We start from the raw sequence: 22,420 nt of genomic DNA, 5'->3' as shown, positions 1-22,420 counted from the left end.
TTCATTTGCATGGCTATATTACAAAATAGCTACTTTTCACATATCTTAAATAAATGAGGAGGGTGCATTTTTAAGAATCAGTTTGAAGTGTCACTTCATGCTAAAGAATGACAAGTAGAAGTTCACAGAAAAAGAGTTTAAAATAGACCTAATTTGCATGTTTGCCTGAAATCATCTCATTAGACATGTTCTTTTCTGTCTATTTTATTTAGGTTACTATTTTTGGTTTTGAGGCATAATTCTAGTCTGATGACAAAAATATGACTTTTTTTTAAGGTGATTTTAATGCAAGTTGTCCAAATACTTTTTCAATCCACCTTTGTGAACTCAAATTACTAGGCAACTTAAAAAGTATTCAGGTTTTCTTCTTGGGGGAAAAAAAATCAAATATTTCTATAGTGAGAGTCTTTCTACATGAGATCACAGAAAAGAATTCATTAATTCTCTCTCAGACAAGCACACTGGAGGCCAAAACCTTTGTTCTGAGAAGTGAGAGAGCATTCATCAATTAAGTGTAGTATTGTTCTAGGGCTTTGTTTACAAATCCAGCATACATCACCATCTGTTAACTTGGACTGGAAAAGCTTTAATTGGTATTTATGTAGTTCAGAATAAAGTAAAGGAAGAGGCCTGTGTGAAAACGCCACCCCATAAGTATTTTCTCACCCCTGAATCAATACAATCCTATTCTGACTGAATAATGTCATATTGAAGGCTTGCATCCCTGCTCTCTCTAAACATTAGTTTCTCATGTTAGAAATATATCCACATCTTCTACAAGAATTCCTAATTTGTTAATTTTGCAAACAGAAAGAAGAAATTCTGACCTTTTTAAAAAGGTAAATAAATTGAAACTTCACCTAAGCAGTTTTTTTAATGCTCCAGATTCCTTAAGTTACATTCCACTTAGAACAGACATGATCTTTTTTTACCAATCCATTCCCAAGTACCTCAAATTCTAGGTCTCCAGTTATTCGTTCTTGATTAATTCTACTTACCTATAATCATATTCAAGTTGTACTTCTGTGGCTTGATCACTCGTTTATGTAACTTCATGTATGTAGACTTTCTAAATCGAGTACAAACTCTGAAGATAGGAACCACATTTTTATTCATTTCATCCACTCAAAGCTTTCCCCTGCTGCCCCCCACCAGCACCTCCCCATATATTACTTTATATACAACAGACATTTTAGTTAAGTGAATTAACTTTTAAAATGTAAACTAAAACTATTAACGTTGGTCCAAATTTATCCATGCCAAAGTCATTCTAGAAGTAGCTATATTTCTTAAATAAAAAGTATACTTCATTGTCCCCTCAAATTAAAGACCCTTCCTGATGCCCTTGTAACCTGAATGGAAATGACAGACTTTCATCAATATTAAAGAAGCTTTCAACCTTCCCTTAACCACTCTGAAACTCATGAAAAATAATTTAGTACCTTTGTAATTTGATACTTTTTTAAACTCTGTAATTTCCACTTAATTTTTTTGTAGAGAATTAACATTTTTTAAAGCTGCATATGTATACTGTCTCCCTACAAGCTGACATTTCGACTTTGCCTAGATGTGCACTCAAGTGGAAAAGCAGGAAGAGCTCACAGTTCAGAGAGGAAATACCTAACAAGCATGCAACACAGAGCCACAAAAGACCACGTGTAACTGGGCGCTAGAGGAGAGCTCTACCCGCAAGGGCCTGGCTGTGATTCATCCTCACACTCCTAGCAGCCAGCACAAGTCTCTACAGCCTCTGCTCGCTGAGAGCAGAGACTGGGGTTTTGTTACCTGCTGTATCCCCAAACACCAAGAACAGTACTAACACAGCGGTGCTCAGTAAGTATGTGTGGAATAAATATCTGCAGGAAAAACATGTAACACGTAATAGACACTAGTAAGAAAGGAAGTAGAAGAAAGGGCTGGGACTAGTTAGATTTTATTTTGAGATTGTACTTCCTCTGGTCACCACTACTTTAAGAACAACACAAAGTCCAAGTACCTAAGGGGCAGTTGATCAGGATGGTGGTAAATCAAAATGTCAAATCATACAAGGAAAAGCTCTGAACACTGGGGACCTGCAGCCTGTAGAAGAGAAGGACTAAAGGCAAACAAGCTAGCTAGAGTTGAGTTTGAGGAGCTGTCACGTGAAAGAAGAAACAAACTTGTTCTAGGCTGCCATGGAGTAGTATTTTTTGAACCATGGGTCATACAATCAATGTAGTGGGTCCCTGACTGGCATTCCTTTAGACAATCTAGAAGAGCATAGACTTGGATCACAAAGAAGAAAGGCAAGTACTGATTTATTTTGCTTCAGGTACACATTTAAAATTGTTGTACATGTGTATTTACTGGACTACAAGGTAAAATGTATGTCTCAATGTACGTACCAGTCAAAATTTGCAGAAAAGCAGTGCTATAGAAAGCCCATCTTTCACCATGACAATTTGGGCTCAATATAAAAATGAGAGACGTTAAAAAAAATTAACTGATTACTTCTTAAAGAAACTTAGTTAGTGTATATTCAAAGAAATCAAAAACTGAAAGACTCCAAAGACAACATACAGATGGCCAAGAGGCACATGAAAAGCCGCTCAACATCACTAATTATTAGAAAAATGCAAATCAAAATTACAATGAGGTATCACATCACACCAGTTAGAATGGGTGTCATCAGAAAAATCGACAAACAATAAATGCTGCAGAGGGTGTGGAGAAAAGGGAGCCCTCTCGCACTGTTGGTGGGAATGTAAATTGATACAGTCACAATGGAGAACAGTATGGAGGTTCCTTAAAAAACTAAAAATGAAATTGCCATATGACCCAGCAATCCCACTACTGGGCATATATCCAAGAAAACAGTAATTCAAAAAGACACATGCACTCCAGTGTTCACTGCAGCACTATTTATGATAGCCAGGACATGGAAGCAACCTAAATGTCCATCAACAGATGAATGGATAAAGAAGGTGTGGTACATATTACAATGGAATATTACTCAGCCATTAAAAGGAACGAAATTGGCTCATTTGTAGAGATGTGGATGGACCTAGAAACTGTCATACAGAGTGAAGTAAGTCAGAAAGAAAAAAACAAATACCATATATTAACGCGTATATGTGGAATCTAAAAAAAAGTACAGCTCAACCTGTTTGCAAGGTAGAAATAGAGACACAGATGTAAAGAACAAACACACGGACACCAAGGCGGGAAAGCAGGGGGTGGGGAGTTGGGGTACAATGAATTGGGAGATTGGGATTGCCATATATACATTACTAATAAGAAAAAAAAATCAAGTTGTACACTTTAAATATATGCAATTTATTGTATGTCAATTATATCTCAATAAAAATCCTTAAAAAAAATAGAAAAAGAAAAAAAACTGAAAGAAACCTTAGTGACCACTTGGTCTAATTCTTTCACTTCATTAATCATAATGGTAAAGATGCCCAAAACCAAACTGGTAGTTAGGGGCAGAACCAGGCCTGGAAGCCAGTCTCCCTGACCAACTGCCTTGTAGTCGATCACACTGACTCTAGCATAGGCTGGTGACCATGTGTCAAGATGTCACACAGTGAGGGTCTTGGCATTGGTTGGAACGGAGAACTAGATGGCCTCCTTGGTGCCCACAGATTAAAAATCTTTGACGTAAAACTACAAGTACTGTACTTATCTTTTGAGGATCAGCTCTATAAATTTTCAGAATAAAGAGATAATGGGGACTTTATTTACATACATGTCATTATTTACAGAGCTCAGGACTTGAAACATGATAAAAAGAAATTAAGGAAAAATTAAAACAAAGGCCTCTTCTTTTGAAGTTTTAGAAGGCACAAAGACAAGAAAAAACACCATTTTGACGAAGAAAGTATTAGATAACCCTTAACCTAAAAGGAAGAAATTTCACCTTGAGATGTTACAAAACTTAAAAATCTCTGAAACCGGAATGCCCTTGTGATGTTTCCCCCCATAAAGAGAAGTTAACTCCTAATCTTTAAGTATCAGTAGCAAAGTAGAAAGGAAGCATTAATGAATCCTACTCATACAATTCCCTACCAGTCCAGTCCCACCCACATTTTCACTCTCCTCCACCCTCCTCTCACAAGAGAACAAAATGACTCCTTATAGCAAACCCCTCAGAAAACCCACTAACTTCCATTAAAAAACCAGCAACAAACATTTAACATTTATATTAAATCATGTTTTTAAGTCACCATCCAAGTTTTGGAGGCCTACCTGTCCCTGTATTTCTTTTAGGCCCTAGGTATAGAATAATATGGTTTGGGGCAATCTTTCCCTCTTCCTCTTAGCTAACTTGGTAAGAAGAAACCCACAGGTTTCCCAAAGACAGGGAGTGGGGAAGTAATGGAATCATCAGTTTTTCTAATGTTTTATTAAAATCAAGAAGTTCAAATAGTTGTGACTGGATCATGGTTAAAACTCTCTAAATCTATACATGTACACAGAGTCACAAAAACTTTCACACACGCAAAGCAAGAAAGTTTTGTTATTGGAAGAAAGTTGGCAGAACAGGGTGAGTAGTTTAATACTGATGACAGCATCAATTATGCCAGATGTAGGTCTGCAATAAGCTAACTGTAGGTCCCCAACCAGTAATCAATCATGTGACTATGGCCACTAACGGACTTGAGTCCTGCCAAGTTTCACATGCCCGATAGTTACAAAATAGCTTCCTTTCAACGTGTCTCAAAACAGACTTAAATTACCTTATTTTGTCCCCCAGCCCTTAAAGCATACCTCATGCTATAAAGCAGCAAACTCAGATATCTGCAACATCCTCCACCATGAAACCATCCTTTACAGCCAGAAGGCAAGATTCCATAGTCACAAGCAACAAATCTCTTCAACTCTAAGACAAGTTATTCACATGCAAAAGCTTAAAGGGTTGCTCTTAAAACTAATATGACATCTTTAAATTAGTAAAGTTTTACTTTCGTGCTAATTTTTCCTTTTTAAGAAGAGTTCAAGACTCAACTGTTACTCCAGGTCCTTGGTACAGGCTGCTCTGTGTGTGTGCACAGACTGATTTGTGTATGTGAGCACACAGACATGTTTCTAAGTTACGGGATCCACAGGATTTGTAAACAGAACTAGATCTGAATACTGGCCCAGTGGATTTTTGGAACCGCTGCTACTTCTTGCACAGCAGGAGGGCCACCTCAGTGCCAGTCACCATAGTCAGAGGCTATAGTTCAACACCAGTACATTATCAACCATATAAACGCATCTCTCAGGAGAAAGTCATACTTTCAATTAAGTGACTGGAAAAACTGGGTCAATATATGTCAAAATTGGAGACAACTGTATTTCAATACATCTTTCGCAAGGTCCTAACCAGAGAAAGTTTTCATCCAGAGTCACCATCCTGTGATACAACCCTTGCCCCAAGATGCTGTGCAACATCACCCTAAACTCATGAGAGAAGGCCTGGCCTCTAGTTCATACGGGTCATGTGGTAAGGAAAGAGGCCAGGAGAAAAAAGCACAAAGGTAATTTTACTTTTCTGGCCAAAATAATAAGAGTTTCTCAGTAAAGAAGACACAAAGTCAGTTAGCAAACTTACTTAAGCTGTAGAAGTACTGACCCATCACAAGGCTGACTCAGTCCTAAAGCTTTAGTGAAAAAAGTAACGACAGAACGTATTGTATAGTCACCTGCATGAGAAAAATTCATCACAAATGCCTTTAAGTAATGTTCACCTGCTCCTTAAATCATCATTAAAAGTGTAAATGGAGAGTTTATTGGCAATGAGGCAGTTAAGAGTAAACATGGGAACTCACTCATCACAGCTACCTTTCATTCTACAATTAAACCATAATTCTCCTTTTAAGAAGTCAAATCACTCTATAGTGATATGTGGTTTCCCAACCCAAAAGACGTTTACCAAGTGGAGACGTCAAAGTCCACAATAACTAAATGATCTGCCCAACTTCGGTTAGAAGCTGAAGCCAGGAACCAGGTATGTTTCACCTGTCATTCAATACTTTCCAGTTAAGTCCCAATCCACTTTCATATCCAGTCCAATTCTCTACATCCTAATTTTGCTACATTTGAGAATTACAAATAAGAACTGAGCCAACAGGACCTAATGAAAACACCTCTTAGCCATGCTAATTTCCACTGTTCCCTGGAAACTTCCCTCCATACAAACCCTTCAAAGCAGACTTCCAGAGCCACGTGTAACAGTGGCTGACTTTTAGCACCTGGCTATAGTATTTCAAGTCCTTCACTTAAATGCTAATGATAACAGTTCAACCCCATAAACAAAGAAAATGTCTGTTTTAGAACTGCTAAACGAGGGGACTGCAGACATGTTTAATTATGTCTGCCGGGTGGCTAAGGTCCAAAACCCACCACCATCTGGAGACTTTGCCTGCATTTCAGATCCCCACCATTGCTGATGGAAACAACCACTCTGGCCCTTTTCATCAACATAAAGAAAAGATTAAAATAATTAGGTTTAAATGCCTCATAAAGGCTTAGATGAAAGCACATTATAGGAGGCATGATTTATCAACTAAATCATAGTTTATGTGGTCTCATTTGAAATGAAACCTGGCTTCATTGCCACTGGGTTTTCTTGCTGTATTTTCATAGATGCGAGCTCTGTCAACACAATTCTACTGAGGCAAGCTGCAGTAGAAAGATGAGCTGAAAGCTTGCTTCTTAAGGGCTGCTTTTAGCCCGCAAAGGCCATTTTACTATTTTATCATCACTCCTTGATGTTAAGCTTGACCAAAGAGCTGGACTCATTACAAAGCAAGAACTCCCCTCCAAGGCTAAAAAAGCAAAGGGAATGTCAAAGCAATTTTTGCTCAGCTACAAAGCAATTAACAAGAAGATGCCTCCAGATGTGGTAGGCTGATGATCTCCCATGTTGGTGATCGAACAGTATTTTGTTGTTACGCATTAAGGTTTTAAACATTCAATTATCTCATTTGTAAAAATATTTTCACTCTCATTAAAATCGTTACTATTTAATGATACAACCACTGACAACCCTAAGGAGGTAGAGATACTGACAGTCATAAAATGTCAAGATGTTGTCATTACCCCGGGAAAACGGAAACTATAAATTCTCCCAGGTCTCTTGGACTCTACAACTGTAATGTCCAATACTGAGGCTACATGTGACTATTTAAATTTAATTAAACAGAATTTAAAATTTTGACCCTTAGTCACATTAGCCACATTTCAAGTGTCCAATGTGATTATGTGGATGGATAACGTAGATAGAATATTTCCATCATTTCACAAAATTCTATTGGGCAGCACTTCTCTAAAATGCCATATTCTCATTGATGGAAAGGCAAGGAACAAGTTTTTTGAATAGGAACTAACATTTCCCCTTATACACCAAGTGAGGCACTTGAGCAGAGCTGTTAAGAGCCAACACTCTGGAGCCCAACTACTGAATTCTAACCCAGGCTCAACCACTTACTAGCTCTGGGATTGGGACCAGTTACTTAGCCTCTCCATGCCTCAGTTTCCTATCTATAAAACAAGGTTAATTACAACACCTATCCTCAGAGGACTGTGGTAAGGATTAAATGAGTTAGTCAAGTGCTCAGAACAGCAAGCACTAAGCAAATATTTGCTGTTATGAAGCCCTAAGCATGCTTCAAGGCCTTAAAAATGCTCACAGCCTTTACCAGTTAAGGAGCAGTTTGTTCCTTTTAGTATGTGTGACTGCCTGTAACAGTGAGTCTCTACACTAAAAGATTCATTTGCCAAAATCTGCCTTTTAAGTTTGACCACCTTGCATAAAGCAGGATCTTCACCTTGAAAGACGATTAATTCTACTGTAAAATAGATAGCCAATGGGAAGTTGTTGTATAACAAAGGGAGCTCAACTCGAGGATGGAGGATGCCTCAGAGGACTGGGACGGGGAGGGTCGGGGAGACTCGAGGGAGGGTTGGGGGGGAGTCGAGGGAGTGAGGGAATGCGGGGATGTGTGTATGGAAACAGATGATTGGACTTGGTGTACCCCCAAAAAAAAATAAAGAAAGAAAGAAAATTAATACAAAGACAATTCTGATTTTATTACTTATGTTAAACTTAATTAATCAATTGATTATATGTATATCTAAACCAGGTTTTTCCAAATAAGGTTAAATCCACAGCAGTATGGTATATAAATATATATATTTAAAGATAATTGAGCCCATAAACCCACTCACTTAAACTATAAGACCTTGAGAAATCTTTGACAACCATCTACAGTTTGCAAATATGTTCCTTGAACAGAAACCTGCTATTAAACATATATCCAACTTTTTGAAAATTCCAAATCAGTAGTCTAAATTAATCATTGCATAAGCTTATGGTACACTAAAACTTAGCCTGTTTGAAACAGCTGGGAAATATAGGCATTGAAAACACATAAAACTGAAGAACACCATGGTCCCGCACTAACATTTGAAAATTTCCGAAAGATACTAAATTTTTTTGAATTAAAAAAGAAGTCCAAAAAAATAAGCTAATTTTTAACACTACCAAAACACTCACTTGTTTGTTACTATGGATAACATTTTCCCTGTTTCAGAAAAAAAAGTTTGTGAGCCCAAACCGAAGTCAACTTGGAAAGTGCTGATTAGTTAGAAATTATATAATACCAATCACCAATTTATAGAGCAAAAATTCCAATATTTCATTTGGAAAACTTTAAATTAGAAGAAAATATACTTCTGAAAGAACTTACCTGGAAAAAAAAAAAAACAAATATTTACAGATTACATGATAAGAGGTCTGGGGTTTGCCTCAAAACAGTACAGCAGGAAGTAGAAAATGGGGTAACGACTAAACAATTTTTTTTTCTTTGGGGGGGTACATCAGGTTCAATCATCTGTTTTTATACACATATCCCCGTATTCCCTCCCTTCCTTGACTCCCCCACCTCGAGTCACCGCCACCCTCCCTGCCCCAGTCCTCTAAGGCATCTTCCATCCTCGAGTTGGACTCCCTTTGTTATACAACAACTTCCCACTGACTATTTTACAGTTGGTAGTATATATATGACGACTAAACAATTTTGACCATGAGTTGATGGATGTTGAGGGTGGATGACAGGAACACGGGGACCCAATACTACTCTACTTTTGTAGCATATTTTTGTAGAATATTTTTTAAATGTTTCATAATTACCATCTTTAAAAAACAAACTCACCTAAGTATAAGTTTTGGCTTGAAGTAGAAGGTAAAGGTTAAAAGTCATAACAAACGTGCACCACTTTCACAGGCCACAGCCAGAGTGCTACACTTCTGCTCCACGCCCCCCCGCTCCCCCCACCCCCACCCCGCTCATCAGCCACTGCAGGCAGTACAACTTATGATTATCCCAAACACCTGCATGCCCAGAGGAGGGTTAATTCTTTCATGTGACTTGTTTTTGGGTTTTGTTTGTCTCTTTCTTCACCAATTCCATGGAAAGAAAACCACAAGGTAGATGAGCCAACACACTCCAGAAAATAGCCACGGGTTTTATTTTAATATAATTCTTGACTCCAAGATGTGCCTTTTTTTTTTAAGGCTATCAAGAGGCTACATTCTGTTGATGGATCCCAGTTTAGTATAAGAACATCTAAAATTACACGATTATGGTAACTTGAGTGATTTCTAACTTTGTTCTCCATTTATAAAAATGAATGTCAAAATATGCTAATAAGAGCCTGGGAAAACGTGAGCAGGATGAAAATATTTTAATGTTCATATCATTATAAATGAAGATGTGCACCTACAGATTTTCAGTTAGAGGTTAGCCAATTTTGAGACAATAAAATGCAATAGGAAAAGAGGGAGAAGGAAATCTGGAATTAAGAAATTAGGACTGCTGCCTGATTTTTCCCTTTATTTGCCAAGGCACCCTTAGGTTTTCTTACCTCTAAACTGAGACAATCCTCACTTTGTTTATGTCACAGGGTACTGTGGGAATGACTCCATGATACATAGAAAACTACTTTTTAAATAAAGCGCTATTTAAATAAAAGGCAGCAGCTTGTAAACTATTTTAGTAGCCCCTCTAAAAATGGTTTCAGGCTATTCCCCTACTTAGAATGGGAAAGGAAAAAACAGCCAATTAAATGAAGAGGACTAGATGGAACTGTCAGCCGGATTCCACAGCCTTCTTCCAGTAAAGATGAAACATGAGCCACCTGAGAGCACACAGACACAGCTGCATGAGGCTGCCAAGGTACTATGAATGGGAATCTGAAGATCAGAAACTGAGGCAGGTCAATCAGATCAAAGGCACACAACAATTACAATTCACTAATTCTTTGAAGGTATCAACCTTTGTCCAATAGTGTTAACCCTATATTTGCTTGCTCTAGCCACATAAAAGCCAGCACACATTTTGAAAAACATTTTGCTTAGTAAAATTAAATAAATAAATACCAAGGAAATTCCAATTCGATGTCATTAAGATATTAAAAACTGTAAACTTCAAATAGAAGGAGCAGCCAACAGCAAAGACAGCATTACCCTCCTGCAATGGCAAATCCTAACAGGCAGTTACCAAGTCAAGGAAGCCAACAGTGATGTTTCTCAGCAAACACACAAGACACTGACCTAAATAACTGGATGAGGAATAACGTAATATGCGACACAAAAAAGACTTACAAAGGAATATGCAGTTTCAGGGAGAAACTCTCCTGAAACCTATCCCGCACACGTACCGCAACTGCCTGGGTTCAAATCCTGACTCCACAACTCACTAGCTTTTAACCTCATGGAAGTCGCTTGCTCTCTCAGTGCCTCAGTTTCTTCATTTACAAAATGGAGATGATAAAGTACCTACCTCATGAAGGTGTGAGGATTAAATGAATAAAGACAAAGCTCTTAAAAGAGCACACATAGTAAGCATTCAATATTACTATTATTAAATTTCCTCACATTTTTACTCTTGTTGTAAATGAGTACTCCTCAAAAAACGTTGTCAACCAAATACTTGATCAGTGATTCGAAAGGAGAGAATCACACACTAATTCAAGTAAAATGTTTGAGGAAACAGAAGGGATGAGCACTGAAAGTATGGGAGCTGTGCTCAGGCCAGTCAATCACTAGTTTCTTATTTTCTTCTTCCGTGTGCTTCCTTACTCAGTCGGCACACTGAGCATCAGCCCTGACACTGGAGTATAAAAGGCGAATCTACAATCTCTCCAGAGGAGCCCAGACTCTGAGTCCAGTGCAGGAAGAGACAGGTGCTAACGACAAAGCAGCAGCACCTGGAAAGAGCAACGGGGACTAAGGGGTGGGTGACAACTAGATGGTTCTGAGCATGAAGAAAGGCAGAGCTAAAATGTAAGCAGCCGCCCTACACCTGAGGAGCAGAGGCGGAGCAGAGGAGGCGCTCCGGGCAATGGGAACACAGGTAGGCGGGGAGCCTGAGCAGCATGCTTTCTGGTGTTCCTGGAGCACATGGGCACAAAGGCAGTGGGAGAAGATGCCCTGAGCACTCTCTGCTCTCGGGAACCTTCAGGTAATATCACAACGTACAACCTGAAACAGCGGCAATACCACACCCACTGTGTGAGATCTTTCAATACATATTCTATCATTAATTCTCAGAGGAAGACTCTTCAAAACAAACAGGAGAGGAAAACTCCTAAAATGTATGCAGTAAATCTTGAGGGTAAGTAGTAGGGAAAACTACTGGCATCCCAGGTCTGCAAGAGCCTGTTCTGTAAGTCCTAAGAAGATACAAACGTCTATAGACTCTTAACAGGCCTCTGAAGACATTTTCTTCAAGGGTGATGACATTTTACTCCCCTGATACAGGCGCAAAGACTGCACCAAAAATCCACTAGAGACTCTTTCACATAAGAAACTCTTGATGTAATTGTAGCTTTACGGTTCGTGATTGTCTTTTTTTTAAACATAGAAAACACATAGAAAAGAAATGTACCTTTATTTTATAATCTTTTATAAAATAATAGCATTAAAGTTTCATTTATAATTGTAATAAAGTAACAACAAGAAAAGAAGAACCCTACTCTGGTACCTTTGCGAATGTGGAAAAGCCTCAGAGATCAGATTTACATTAAGCCAGACTAACCCACCTCCACTCCACTTTCATCAAAAAGGTAGCAAGACTTCAAAAAGCACATCAACCAGAACAAGGTGTTCTCCAGTTTAGGACGCAATCCCCAAAGAATTCATGAAGTCATTACATCGCCATGTAATATATGTAGAAAAAGAATACTGTCTGAACCCTATCTAAACAGTGGAGATTTTAAAAGAAGACAAAGTAACCAAGCAGAATAACAGCCTAGAGCAGGATTCTGGTAGTTCATGGAAGACTGTCCAGGGAGGAGACTGCTGACCAAGTCTAAGGTCTGCACAGGGAAGAACCAATTTGTGAAAAACACAAGTCTTTACACTTTTCAATAAAAGTGCTTCACATTTTATGATACTATTTAATGGCTATTATTCAGAGCAGCATTGTGAAATTAACTGGAGCTCTAGTATAACATTGTTAGTTTCAAAAAACTCTGCATAAGGTGCACACATCTAGGTAGTCTAGTCAACCAAGGTACTTTCTATATTTTAAAAGATTTTTATCAGAAAACCTTTTCATTACCTACAGGTTGCAAGATTCTATTGTTGCATGTAGAAAACTCTAATGAAGATGATCTTAATATTGAAGACACAGTTATCAACCTAAATTCCTTAACAGGGGTTGTGTCTTATTTACCTTAACATATCCTACCCTAATTAGCTTTATGTATATACTTTCAAAATTTTTGTCAAAAAAATGACAGAATAAAAAATAATAAAATGAAAAAAATAAATAAAAAAAATAAATAAAAATGCTTCAAAATAGCCACCTGTGTCAAGTACCCAGACAATCAACTAAGAGTACAAGAGTCAAAATTATGGATTTTTCATTGTTTTCAACTTATATACCAACATCTCAAAATAGATAAAAATTCCTTTTTTGTGGTATGCAACTTAACGTCACTTCCCCATGTGTTGGATTTTCTTCAAAGATACAAAACTTTGTTAACGTTCTCCAAACTCACCAAGTATACTCAATAACCACAAGGTTAACCAAAAGCAGAGTGAAACCAGCAGCCTACAGGTGTAGGTCTTAATCTGAGCCTTGTGAACAAGGCCCAAGTTTCCTAGAGGAAAATGAGCTTTGTTTCCTGAAGCCTGCAGTCACCTCTAACCTGAAAGGGCAGCAAACTTTTAATAAATTTCTCCAAAACTGTTTGTGAGCAGGCAGCAAAGGAATGTTACCTAGTTATTACCTTGGGCAGACTATTACTACTTTGAATCTCAGTTTTCTCATCTAGAAAATAGGAATCACATCATTCCCCTTCCAAGGCTCACATGAAGGTACATAAGGTCGTGTATGGAACTTAAGCACTAGTGCCCAGAAGAGCAAAGTCTGGGAATTGTTAGTTAATACCATGACCTCCTCACTGCTCATCTCCCAGGGCCCCACCTCCCACCCATACTGGACACCTTCACTTCATTGTTACCCTATCGACCACAAAATCATGGGGAAACATAAGAAAAGATGCAGTAATGCCTAGCTCCCATCAGCCATGGGCCAACTGACTAAGGAAAGCCACTAAATAACAGTTGTGGGCTAACAGCGATTTTATCAGACAAGCACATGCAACCCAAATGAAGTTTGTAACCCCCATTTCCAAATCAGCTAGAACAGTCTTGGTGTATCTCTACATTCCAATTCTTCATGAGTCCTTTGTAAATACTAAGTACCAGGGGTACTGAGATCAACAAGGCAGCTCTATGGACCACATACCATACCTCTACATCACTATCACCAAGAACAACCGTATTCCAAATATTATATTCCATAAGTGTAAAGCAGCATTTCCTTCTCCTTACTCCTTCAGAAGGGAAAAAAATAAATTAAAAAAAAAAGAAAAGAAAAAGGAAAAAAAAAAGAAAGGAAAAACTTTGCAGAGGGATAAAGTGGGACGTCCCTGTTCTAATATAAACATGGCAAGCCCAATTCTATCACTGCAATATACTTTTTGACTTCAGTACAAAAATCTTTTCTGACCATCTGGAGCTACTCCAGGCAGGAGGCCAAAACTTTGTAATTCTTTTTCAAAGTAAACGACAGATCGGACAGATCCGTACCTGCCACGTTGCTAATGCACAGCCAGAAGGAAGCACCTCATCCCCTCTTCAGTGCTCCTTGGAGTTTTACACATGTAGTGAAAACAACGTGCTTCCAAATAAATCTGCCCGCTTATCAATACTCCAAACTGAACAGTGATCATGTCACTTCTGGACAAGGCAACATTTTCTTCGGGTGTGATCCTATTACCCTATTTCCCAGGCAGGAAGTAGGACCTTCTGTAAGTTTCACTAAAAAGAGTCTTTTCTGAACTAGAGTGAAATCTATACATGTTGATTTATATTTCAGTTTGCCAAAAATGAGACATGGGAGTCAGCCAGAAATTTTAAAAGTCTGCCCCCTGCAGTGACTGAGATGTCTGTAAGGTTGCGATAAACTTGGGGTCACATAAGGCAAAGGGCCCCAGGGCAATCAATGGTGATCTTGATAGAATACTTTTTAAATCCCATTGACCAGCAGAATCACTTTCTTTATTCACCCAGTAAACCAAACGGAGCACCTATGTGCCAGGCACATACAGTGACAGTGAATGAAAATCAAAGTTCTTATTACCTCTGCCAAAAATATGAATCTGAAAAGTTCCAAATTTCATGCAGTATGCCACTGATAATAAGAGCAATTTGAAAGCTCACAGGCTTAAATTTGGTGAGCACAAGTAGAAAGATATCAAGCAACGGCTACAGACGGCCTACAAATACTTAATCTTTTTTTAATTTACTAAATTTTAATTTAATAGAAATTTTTTTTCTAGATTTCAAAGACATGAAAGTTTTCTCTTAAGTCACATTTCCCATTGGAGAACTATCTTATCCTTTTCAGTAAGACATTTCAAAACTAAACAATCTGAAATTTTATCTGGTAGCAGACTGTTTCTTACAAAGATAAGTTATAAGGAATTTTACAGATGAGTAAACAGTAGCTAAGTACTGATTACAAAATTAAACTGTGGCTAGATTACAAATTAAAAAATATAAAATGGGGAATGATGGTTCTCCCCTTCTGATGAACTCTTCCTTGAGGATAAATTCACAGATTGATAATAAGAGAGCTAGAAAAGTCTTTGGAAATCATCCCATTCTGATTTTACCCAGCTTACCTCTTAGAGAAACTATTTTGTTATAGTTTGCCTTCAAAGCATCATGTAATCATTACTAAATTAATGGTATCTGAATGTCTGGAGCCAATTCCAAATGCAACCGTTGTGTCCCACCCTGAAACCACGGAAGAGATGGGAGACCTTATCGGGCACCTTCACAGAGAATTCAGATCCTGGTAAGAAAATGATAGCAGAAACCTTAAAGCAGATTCCTCAGCACAGGAATGCGTAAGAAGGATTCTTTGTCCTTAGCCTTTTGAAATAGAAGAGAAAGAAAAGTGAATGCTGACAAAATTACCTTTCCTGAAGGGTTTAAGAGGCTCAAGTAGAAATTCCAAGGCAAGTATCACCACCAAAGGAAACTGCTGAGAGGAATGAAGTAGGAGGAGGGGAATCAATTGCAAGATTCTGAACAAGAGGAAAAGGTACAAGGAAAAGCAGGACTCTGCGAAGACATTTTTTAAGGTGACAGAGGTGACTGGTAAATGGCAAAAAACAAACAGCAAGAAAAGACTAAGTTTTAAGGAACTATGGAACATTTGAAGAAAAATGGAGAAATTATACAAAAATCAAGGCTTGCTACCAAAGTGTTTAACAAGAAAAAGTATTTAACAAGGAAAAGAGCAAAGGATACAAGCAAACAAGGAATCGCAATGGGTCAAAAGAGAAATCTTAAGGAACTAAGATTTTGCAGCAGCAGCTCATACAGCAAAACTGTACTTCTTTCAAAGGAGTCACAGACAGCTTGTGTTTTAAGGAGGGAAACTATTCTCTGACTCTGCCTAAATTCACTTAATTCTTCATTCGTTCTCCCTGCAATTTGACCTCTATTAGTTATTCTCTTACTTAAGATTATATTTTCTCTCAGTGATATATACAGGCTTCAGGAAATAATTAACAGAAGTCAAAATAAGAGGAAGATGAATGAATGAATGAATGGTTAGGCAAAGTCAGAAAAGGACTTAGAAATACTATATGTAAAATCAACTCCGCTCAAATTGCAAATTATCAATCTTAATGCTTGAAGAATCATCAAATAGTGATAAAGAGAAAAATCCCATTTTCACGAAGGAGAAAAGTAGGAGATGACTGGGGTACTAAGAGACAGGTAGCAGGCATGGGCAAAGGAGTGGGAGAATGAGGCAACCTGTCAACTCCGGAAAAGAAAAAGAACAAATTTACAAACAGCCTGCAAGGAAGGGAGGACGTGGAAAAGAGAGAACAGAGGCTGACTCTTCCTGGTAATGCCAACAGGGCACCAGCCTCAGGACACCTCCTTTTTTCACACATAAGAAACTGTTAAATGAAGTAAAACTGCACAGACTTAATCTGGACTACCAGCTTGATGACCTCATGCATCCACTCTTCTCAGTATTCCTAACAGGCAGCCATTCTGATAAGTAAGATAAATTCCGATTTTCTACCATCCACAACTTCAATTCATTATTAAAAAGAAATGTGTAGACTGGCAGTTTGGAAGGAAAAACAAAAAGTGATAAAGCCTCATGAGTTTAGAAGCATCCAGCATTTATAGAAGATGGACTCTACAGAAGAAGTATCAAAGAAAAAAGGAAGGAAAAGAGGAAGAAAAGCAGCGTTGGCTCCCAATGACTTCCCAGCATGAGTTCCAAGACCTCACAAGGTCCAGGGACTCATTTCCAATGACTCCAACCTTTTTTTGCTTAAGCTGGTTTGAGTTTCTGTTACTTTCAAGACAAATAGTTCTTAACTATCATTGAACACCCCAAATTTTTCAACTGATACCTGAAAATAAGTGAAGATTGAAAAATTCGGGGTGTTCAAATGATGGTGAAGAGCTACTTGTCTGGAAAATTACAGTTAGACACAAACAAAAATTAGTTCTGGTTGGATTGAAGGCTCGCTAAACTTCAGGTACTGGTTCACACAACCCACTGGTTCCTACAACCTTCTACTTCTAAGGAGAAATGGAAAGTGTGGAGTGGGCCACTAGGGCTTTCTCTCACCAAAGCGGGCAGTCAGCCTCATCACATGGGGGGACTCAGTGGAAAGCCTAGGCGTGGATCCAATTCCTAAGTGTGCCTGATCCTCTGCCTGTCCTTCACCACCACCAATTCTCCTCTGAAGGCACCTACAACTGCGAACACAGCACTACCACCCCCTACCCCAGGGCAAGGGGACTCACTAACAACTAAATGAAGAATCTATCATTTCAAATTAAAATCTACCATCTTCCATTACTTCTCCTTATTCAGAAATTCATGACAAGACTGAATCATGAGAATCCTGGGAGAACATTAGAGAATTTAGTGCCACTGGTTCACTGTGAGGGTTCATTCACTATGAGAGTCTTCTCTTCATGATGGAAGAACATTCTGCAAAAAAACAAGTACTTCATAAACAACAGTCAGTTGAGGGCCAAGCCCTCTCACAGCTAATAAGAACTGACTACCTGGCTAAATCTTCACATTCTTGCAAATCCATACTATGTATTCCTTAAAGCTGAAGGCTGGAAGATTTCAGTTAAAAGATGCCTAATTGGTTTGAAACATTTCAAAATGAAGCTTCTCACTAACCAAATCATTCAAAAGAACAATGCTAGGAGTAAATCATACATGCCCTCTATTTCTCTAAAGGTTTTAATTTACTGCACTATAGATAAACATCCTTATACGCAATCATCCGGTCTGCATCCTGGAAAAAAATATCATTATGCTAAAGGTTAAGCAAGTTTACACAGGCTAACAGGTGTAGTGTTTTCAATGATTACTTTTCCATGGCAAAACATGAATCGCGTTACTGACTTAGAAAAATAAATAATAACACCTAACTTGTATCTTTACCCTGATTTCTTGCCAAACTTAAATACACCAGATATATTTCGAATAGGTTAGCCAGTCTATCACAGAGTCCAGCCAGCCAGTTAACAATCTGTACAAACCTAAATTTCCAAGCAATTTTTCAGATCAAAACATGTGACTCCCAATATCACATGAAATTTTCCAAAGCTCTTTAATTGTTTTTATATGTAAGTTTCAAATTCCCCACACCATGGGGTGCAATTACTGTCAGGAGTCCTAAGGACGACTAATCTCAGAGGTGTCAAAAAAAATCCACTGGGACCCTTACTACAGAGAAGACTACTAGAAAGTACCATTTCTTTTATAAACGAAATAGAAATTTGGATTTTAAAAAGCCCACCCAAATATGTACCACGGCATGTGCTATCAGCCAAAATGTGCTTTATAAAACATACATATAATACTACAGTTACTACAAAAATCGAGAATCCCATGCTTTGCTGCTTCTTGTACTTACAGTGACAAACACATGAGGAAACTAAACATTATGAATAATGTTCACCATGATGACGAGCAGAAGCAAAATGCCAGAGGCAAAATGGCCATGAGCAGAGGCAAACTGCTAAAGGGTTTAAGAGTTAAGACAAAAAGAAAGGATAATCTTCATAAAAACTCCCCTGACTCACTGGTCTTTCCTATGAAGATCTTAGAGACTTCTTTCCAACACAGCACTTCAGGAAACAAAGAAAAAACCCTAAGTGTATATATAGGCAATGCAAAACGAACACAGTGACCTGAAGTAACACAAGAGGTCTTATTCCATAGGAATTACAATCCATTACAAGAGAAGGGTTTCTTTTACCTCCTCTGGACACAAAGGCGGAAACATTTGCTTCTTCCAGCACTGGCTACTCCTATGATTTTAAGCAAGTCCCTCAACTTAAGATCCTTCTCTCATCACATATTTCATGGGAAAACCTGATATTGTCTTAGAAAAATGAGTTCCATACCAACTGAGAATCTGTAACAGAACATCCGAATAAATCAAATATCAAAACAGCAATAAATATCTTTTGACTCATTTAAAAAAAATGTAAAGATATAAAAGGAATATCAACCTGCTCAAGAAAAAACATTTTTTAAAAAATTTCAGTCTTAAACAAAGGACTCGAAGTAGTGGAAACCAAGTGAGCCGAGATTAGTCAATGTAACTCTGAAAGGCAAGGACAGGCTCACACACTTTCTCTGTAACATTAACTAATACCAATTTTTAATTCCTGCTGTGGAAACTGCAAAGTAATTGATTGACCTAATGAATATACAAAATTCTCCAAAATGAATGCTGCTTTTGAAAAGCAAATTAATCTTCTAAAAAAACAAAACAAAACAAAAACCTGTGACAAAGCCTTCCTTCAAGCAAGTTTCCAGCAGCTGGTGGGATATGTGAGGAGCTGGGCAGTTTGCAAACATATGAGGAAAAGTCCAGAACTGAGCCAGTCCTGACAATATTCAGAAAGGTTTTCTACACACATAACTTGCATATAATGCCATTCATGATTTCAGTGTGAATAAGGGCCAAACATCCCTATAATCGAGTTTAAAAACATCAAGTTTTTTTAAATGACACTGTTCTTATTCCAGCCCCAAAATCAACCACTGTGCAGCACTGCATGATTTTTTTTTCCTCCTAGCAAGTTAGAAAATTAAATTTTCTTCATTTCCAGCCAGGGACCACTCAAACAAATCTAATGGGTGTAGACAGCATTTCCTGCCTACTGCAAGAAAATAATAGGATTGCCATTATTAACATGGCCTGGGGCATGCACTGAGGTGGGGCACTGAAGAAACTGACCTTTAATTTTCATCAGTTAGCCTGCAAGGGCTGACTGCCTAATTTTTGTTTTTGTTTTGTTTTGCTTTTTAAAACGGTGAATGTTGTTTTTTTCTCCAACATTTAGGTCTAACACTGGCTCATTCACTCTCATGGAGCAAGACAGGCTCCAATCCCTATTATCCTTTCCATTCAACTATGTTTATGTCTAGAGCAACCCTGCCAGTAAACAACCAGCTAAAATTCGGTTTTGTTTTTCTTCCTTTACTTTTTTGGAGTTAGGCTTCCAATTTATAAGAAGTTGGTGAGACTTAGGCACTGCTAAAGCAGAGAAAACTATTCTAGTCATTGACACCTCTGCCAAATATTCTATGTTATTCTAAAGAAATGAGCATCGAAACAATGAGCAGCAAAGGTAGCTAAGATTTCCAGAAATACGCCAGGGTCTTAGCCTGCAGTGCGCTGTTCCCAGGCGGTGGTGTCTTTACCCCATTACTATAGAGATGAAGGACATCATCCGAGGTGATGACCCAGAGATGAAAGGCAGGTCTCGGAGCCCCATGGTTTCACCCACTGAAGTCAAGGCCTGATCTTCTCTCTTAAAAACAGTTAGAACAACATCCACAAAAAAGGGAGAGGGGATGGAAGCAAGTGACTCTCCTTTATTACAACTTTCCTTTGATCCTAGACTTCGGAGAGGAAGCAGAGCTGTCATATATCTACTTAAAAAGAGACAACTTTTCTTTGAGGGGGCAGGGAAGAAGAAAAACACTGGTAGAAGTAGCACTTGTTTGATTAAGTACTTCTTGGCATTCAGACATGCTTTTTCCGTCCTTCAAAGTGTTTCTTGCCTACCTTATTTCATCGTATGCCCACACTACCTTACCAAGCTAAACAGCTCAAGTACGACTTTGGAGATGAGCTACAAAGATATCACTTGAACAAGAACACTCACGGAGCCAGTGGCAAGGCCAAGACAAAACTGATGACTTGTATCCATATAAACTTTTAAGGTAACAGGGAAATGTTTTTCAATAACTATCACCCCATTAAGAAGTATGTCCAGTGATTAAATGTCTGTAATCAGTGAATAAAATAAAATAATAAAATAGCAGCTCTCATTTGCTAAGCACTTGACAAAGCACCATACTGAGCAAAACAGTCCTAACAATTCCTTTTGACAGACAAAGCCACCAAAATTCAGTAATTAACCAAAGTCAGAGTTAGAAATCTGCAGTTTCAAATCAGGGGTCTCAAAGTCAGGGCTCAGTTTCCAGAGTACATGGGCTCAATCATTCCACTATAAATGATGAGTAGAGATTTACCTTCCTACCAAAAACACTAGTCCAAAGTGAGTAGTTTCCTATGCCCCCCAAACATGAAAATCATATGTGATAATCTGCTATTATTTATAGACAAGGACTGAAGAATTCCCAAGAAGAATCGTTTCTCTAAAAAGATGTTTCCTTTTAATTTAACATATCTTGCAATTAAACTTTCTAGAAAATTATTCTATACTTTTTCATAAAAAATGGTATGAAAAAGTTATTTCTTGGCCAAAATGGACACTTAACAAAGATACAAATACAGCAATCTGTGTTTTAAAAAAAACACCTTAAAAAAGAGGTGCTTCATTTATCTGCCAAGTAGAACATCTGACAGCAGACTAGAATTGCCCCTCTACTGAACTCACACATGATTCAGTGGAAAGTAGAATTTGGAAAACTTATCATCCCACATAAAACATAGTAAGAACAAACTCACTCACTGCTGCTGATACTACATCCTTCCAAACCCTGGCCTACTCTCCTCTACTCCCTCCTACAATCCTACAAAAGCAAGAAAGGAAAACTTGCAAAACTAGAACGTTAATGGCAAAGACTTGGGGCCTAAAATTACTCCAAACAAAATGAAGCTAAGGTAATCTAGTGAAAAATCTATTTGTATCCTCAATTTTCTCTTACTAGCCAATTCCTACACCATAATATGTTTGAACTCCTGAGAAAATTGAACAAAGAATTGGGAAGTAAAACATAAATAAGAAGTGATATTCTTTCCATGTTTAAATTTAATAAAATAAGCAAATGCCAAAATCTAAAAGCCTATGTTTTAAAATTATCAGCGTGTCACAGGTATCATTACGATACAGATAAAACTACAGCACAGTAACCACATAGCAAGATTAGAATATGTCTAAATCAAATAAACCTGGAAATAACTGTTTCATTAATAAGGAAATTTTACGCTAAATTAAAGATATCTGTTGCTAGTTAAAGCCTGAAATAAAATACAAGCCTTAAAAATTATCATCCATTTATTCTCCCTCCTCCCATAACTCTCTTTAAAAAAAAAAAAAAAAAAAAAGACAGCAGGTAGATTGAGAAGTTGAATATATAGGTCTAGGACTCAGGGATATAGCTAGGGGGTTGGGAATTATCAGTCTGTACTTGTGCCATAACAAAAGGATACCCATTTCCAGTATTTTCATGCACTAAGTATAAATAATGAGAAATAGTCATTAAACAGTTAAGCACATAATTTTCAAAGGAAAGCATTTAAAAAACTTGAACTTCCTTTCCAG

The 22,420-nt window shown here is 37.9% G+C and overlaps 1 protein-coding gene across 8 annotated transcripts in view; it reads right to left on the bottom strand.

Moving 5' to 3' along the window:
- FNDC3B (fibronectin type III domain containing 3B) overlaps positions 1-22,420 on the bottom strand; it is a 324,758-nt gene that overhangs the window by 288,880 nt on the left and 13,458 nt on the right. Inside the window, exon 1 of one of the 8 annotated variants that reach the window (XM_057738349.1) lies at positions 999-1,017. The exons of the other annotated variants lie outside the window; for them this stretch is intronic. The gene's annotated coding sequence lies outside the window, so the exon portion shown is untranslated. Of the gene's footprint in view, positions 1-998; positions 1,018-22,420 lie in introns of those variants that run through there. 8 annotated transcript variants of the gene reach the window in all.

The sequence above is a fragment of the Hippopotamus amphibius genome, chromosome 6 (assembly GCF_030028045.1).
Source record: "Hippopotamus amphibius kiboko isolate mHipAmp2 chromosome 6, mHipAmp2.hap2, whole genome shotgun sequence".
NCBI lineage: Eukaryota > Metazoa > Chordata > Mammalia > Artiodactyla > Hippopotamidae > Hippopotamus > Hippopotamus amphibius.
The sequence above is the reverse complement of the archived record's forward strand: the minus strand, read 5'-3'. Positions and strand labels throughout refer to the sequence as shown.